General features: G+C 39.7%; 1 protein-coding gene across 1 annotated transcript in view; it reads left to right on the forward strand.

The window, feature by feature from the left end:
- LOC109936018 (phospholipid phosphatase 2) overlaps positions 1-4,957 on the forward strand; it is a 22,660-nt gene that overhangs the window by 7,351 nt on the left and 10,352 nt on the right. The gene's annotated exons all lie outside the window — the stretch shown is intronic.

A 4,957-nucleotide genomic window follows, 5' to 3' on the forward strand; every position in this document is an offset into this window, starting at 1 on the left:
ATTTGTTTGTTGAGATCATTTTAACATTTTTAATTTGCACACTTCCATTTTTCATTTGCAAAATGTTTTTTTTTGCACGAGAATAGGGATTGGTTACTGACAAGGCCCCAAGTCCAGCTCAGTGTTATCCCCTGCTTTGTTTGTGTAATAATAGTAGTAGAATTTTCTGTCAATCTCTCATTTCTAGTAATGCAGAAATGGTGAACATAATTGGATGGCACGGTGGCTCAGTGGTTAGCACTGCTGCCTCACCGCACCAGTGACCCCAGGTTCGATTCCACCCTTGGGTGACTGTCTGTGTAGAGGTTGCACATTCTCCCCATATCTCCGGGTGCTGTGGTTTCCTCCCACAGTTCAAAAGTTAGGTGGATTGGCCATGGGAAATGCAGGGTTACAGTGTAGGCTAGAGCAGTGGGTCTGGGTGGGGTGCTGTCCACAGGGTCGGTGTGGACTTGATGGGCCACATGACCTATTTCCACACTGTAGAGATTCTATGATTCTATAATAACACATAAGGAAGGGCATTAAATCCACCTTGCTTTATCCATTTGGGATGGATGATGGGTCTCCATTTTGTCTTTTTAGGATTGGAACCTTAAACCCCGCAAGCTGGCTCTGAAAGTGTGCAGCACCAGTTCTGTGGGCTTCCAAATCATCAGTTGACTGCATTTCATAGGCTCAGATCATGTAATTCTTCCCTGCCACCATGACCACACCCCCAACAGATTTCTGATATACATCATGCAGTATTGTGCGTCTGCTTGAAATTGAGTAACAAATTGCCAACTTGGTTCTGTTTCTCCAAGTTGGACATCGGGACTTGACCGGGCTCAGATGTTCAACTTGGACAAAATTTTGCAAACTTGAATTCCCAGGTGTTTTGAAATAACTATTATCAATATTTAATCTTTCACTTGAAATGATTGCAAGTTGCATACGTTGACACTTATCAGTGCAAAGCTGCAGTGCACAATTGCAAAATGTGATTCTTGAATCTGATGGGATCCTGGAAACTTGCATCCAACACTGGTCAGTAATGAAATTAGAGACCAATTTGGGCCTGTGCTTTCTTCAAAGCAGAATAAATTTTTGCTGTTGAGATAAATTTTTCTAGACATGTTGTTAAATGTGTGATCAAAAGTCAGAAGTCTCACGGCACCAGGTTATAGTCCCACAGATTTATTTGAAATAACAAGCTTTCAGAGTGCTGCCCCTTCATCAGGCTTTAATCCAATTGTAGATTTTGTGAAATCCAGAGTGTTCAATCTGGGCAGCTCCTGCCTCCTTCTACCCCCATCTACCAGTAAATTTGCTTCCTACTCCAGTTTCTCAGCTGTGAAATACACTGACCAGTACACAGTATGAAACCTTGATATCTTGATCCAGTTCATCTCTGGTTTGTGTTGTGATAATATGCTAAAATTAGCCTTAGCCAACAAATTCCAGTGGGGCAGGAAGAATAAATCAGTTAGAAACCTGTCCCTCCTAGCAAGCAAATTTACTGGTACAGAAGTGTTAGATCATTTTCGGTGGAGAACGTGAAGCAACGTCTAGGTGACAGATGTAGGAGCACAGTGTGCAAACAAGGAAACTTGTGATGAGAATATCTAATTGCCAATTCTTTCAACATATTAATGGAGGCACTCCTGTCTCCTGTCAGGAATTAATGACCGTGAGATAGACAGAGTTCTTGTTTCCAGTCTGATCTTTTTTTCCCCAAAAGTGAATTTTATTTCCGTGAATGTGGTTCTGTTCTTGATTTGTTGATTATACTGAAATGTGACACCTTCACTGACAGTCAGGATATGTTGCCTCACTTCCCTCAGCTCGAGCCTTCCCAATCTTGTTGCATTACAATATCAGCAATTTCCTTATGCTAAGGAAAGTTACATCCTTCTCCAAGGACTTACTGAATGGAAAGGTGGAAAATTGCTGAAAATTGGAAGAAATATTTTTGGGCATTCACAGGGGTCTAACCAATCAGTGAAGAGAAACTCAGGTTAACAACTCGGGTGCAGGTTCTTTATCAGAACAGATTTTTCTATCAACATTTTCATTCATATTATCCAGGATCATACATATTTTTTTAAAATAGATTCATTTTGATTCCTCCCTACAATAGCCTAGTGATTGCTACTAGCACTTGATGGGTAATGGTACTAGAGGATCTGAGTGAGATTAGTTTCTTAGTGCTGGTCTTGGCTGGTATAACAGAAGAAATATAAGGTTTGGACTTGAGTAACAATTGATCTGCCAAGTCTCCTTCTCCAGTTTGGCAGGTAGAGAGAAATGTTGGCCACGACGCCAAGTGAATGTAAAATGTTCATCGTTATTAAGCCAGTTGACTATGTAACTAGATTACTTGACACAATTTATGTCAAAACATGGGGTAATATCGAGAGTAATAGACACTTGAGGCAAGATGTATAAGACTTTAATCCAATTGTAGATTTTGTGAAATCCAGAGTGTTCAATCTGGGCAGCTCCTGCCTCCTTCTACCCCCATTTGCAACCCAACCCCAGTCAATCAAATCTAGAAACACTGTCAAGTCTATCTTTCTTGTACTTCTATTTTATTTTCTTTTATGTCCTGTTTAATTTCTGTGGGCCTGGAGGATTGGGAAAGACTATCATTAGTGCACTTACCTTGTGGATGACTGACTGAAATCGGACCTCCCAGATCCACCTGAATCAGTGAGTAGAGACCTATGCATTAGTGGAGAGGTGCATCATGCTGCACATTTGCCACTCACCTTGTTGCTAACAAAGACACAAATTTGGTCACCTTTATTGGCTTAGGACCACCACCTTAAATCCATTTTCTTCCTGAAGGGAAGAAGACTTTTTTAAACTTTCTGGGGTTCTCCAGACATTTTGATTTAAAGCGACCTGATGTGAATGTCTTTGTCTTTTTCCACTTTTTTAAAAATTCAAATTATTCCAGAGTTAACCATAACGCATGATCTCATAACACTGCAATCAGTCATTTCTAAAGTTATAAAAAAATTTGCATCCACTTATTGCTTAACAATGTTTTTCTTCTTTTTTATTTTATTCTTTTTATCGTAAAATATCCTAAAGCATTTCACAGCAAAATATCCAAAGTTTTTAAACAAAGGGCCATATGAGATAATATTGGAATGTGTCTAAAACTTTGATTTGAGGTTTTAAGCAATATCTTAAAAGAGGAGAAATAGATGCAGAGACTTAAGGAGGGAATTCTAGAGCTTGAGGCCTGTGAAGCCAAAGGCACGGTGCCAATGATGGAATGAAGGGAAAAGGGGCCATGCAAGAGGCCCAAATTGGAGGAGTGCAAAGATCAGAGGAGTGCAGCCATGCAAGGATTTAAAAACAAGGATAAGAATCTTAAAACTGAGCTGTTGCTCAACCAGAAAATATGTGAGCAGTATTTTTTAGGATCAAGTCAGACAATAGAAAAGACAAATCTAAACTGTTAGTTTTACCATGGGGTTCTCAAACAGCCTGCCATTGAGGTCTGTTAAGGAACAACTGTATAAATCTTTGTGCAGAGTCTTGTTTTTTTTTTAACTGAGGCTTTGAAGAGCATTCCAGAAATGTGTAAACTTTGAAAAGTTGTCAATATAAATCATGAAATGGATCCAAGATAAACGATTTCTTAACATTGCCAGCGTTTCCTGTATTCTGACAGTGTTTTGTTTTTTTTTAAATGTTCTTTGAGCAGAAGTCTCTAGTGATATTGAACAACTAATCTCCACTTCCATTGACTGTCTCAATGTTCTGTATTGTCTCGGATAATCTGATTATCTATCATTATTCAGACAAGTGACCTATACCAACTGTGGAGATATAACGTAACTATTTGGTTGTGTGGACTCTTTTTTTTTCCAGAAAATGAATTGTTGTGTAGTATATTGTAAGGTTGCTCTTTTGGTCTTGGGTTTTGCTGCTGCCTAGTAAAATCATGAAAATAGCACTCTCTCACAAAGATTCGGTGCCGCTGAGTAATGACCTGGCTTTCTTCTGAATCTGCTCTGTTATAGCTGCTTGTCTTCACAGACTCTAATTTTTACTTTCTCCTTCCTGACTTCCATTGAGATTCATGTTGCTCTCACCTTCCTGGTTCCTGTCTCTAAGGGTTGTAGTGATTAGAACCAGAGCCAAGTGGATCTCATTGACTGAGCTTCTTGATTTGAGGGGTTGTTAACCTGGGCCAATCAGGGAGCCCTGGCTGACAGATATAAACAAGGGATTCAGAAGGTCTCCTCAGCCCAGGCACTGGCTTTGAGCTGACTGGTCAGAGCCGTATACGGGTGCACATGTAAATAAAGGATGACTTCATGAATGGATACCAGCTTCTGTGCAGTTATTTAAGGTTCAAATTATTCTTGTTTAAGTCCATCTGCTTCTAGGTTAAGTCATGCTCGTCATGGTCGATAGAAAAATCATTGGGAAATTTGTGCGTCCGGTATTGTTCAGTGGTAGCGTTCTCACCTTGACAGTTAATGTAGGCTTTAGCACATTACCTAGGCTCAGTGCTAAACTGAGACTATGCTCCACTTATGGAGGTGATATCTTTCAAATTTAGATATTGCTCCACCTGTCCTATCAGGTGGGCCACAAGGTTCCATAATGCATTTTGATTAAGAGCTGGAGTGTTCTCCCTGCTATCCCAAACATCAATCAGTCATTAGTTTATTTCTTCTATTTGTACATTCTTGTGAGTGAAATGTAGCTCTCACGTTTCCTCCAGGAATGTTTCATAATTATTTGATTGCCTGCAAAGTGTTTCAAGATGTCCTAAACATTGTGAAAATTGTTATATTAACACTTCTTTTTATAAATGACCCATCACTGGGTGTTCATGTTGTTTAGTATGTGTTTTGATTATGAGGTTGTGGTGTTACTGAGATGGTGATGAAGACACAGCTGGATGGAGGATGGAGGATGGAGGATGGAGGATGGAGGATGGAGGATG

Source organism: Rhincodon typus, chromosome 29, assembly GCF_021869965.1.
Source record: "Rhincodon typus isolate 14 chromosome 29, sRhiTyp1.1, whole genome shotgun sequence".
Taxonomy (NCBI): domain Eukaryota; kingdom Metazoa; phylum Chordata; class Chondrichthyes; order Orectolobiformes; family Rhincodontidae; genus Rhincodon; species Rhincodon typus.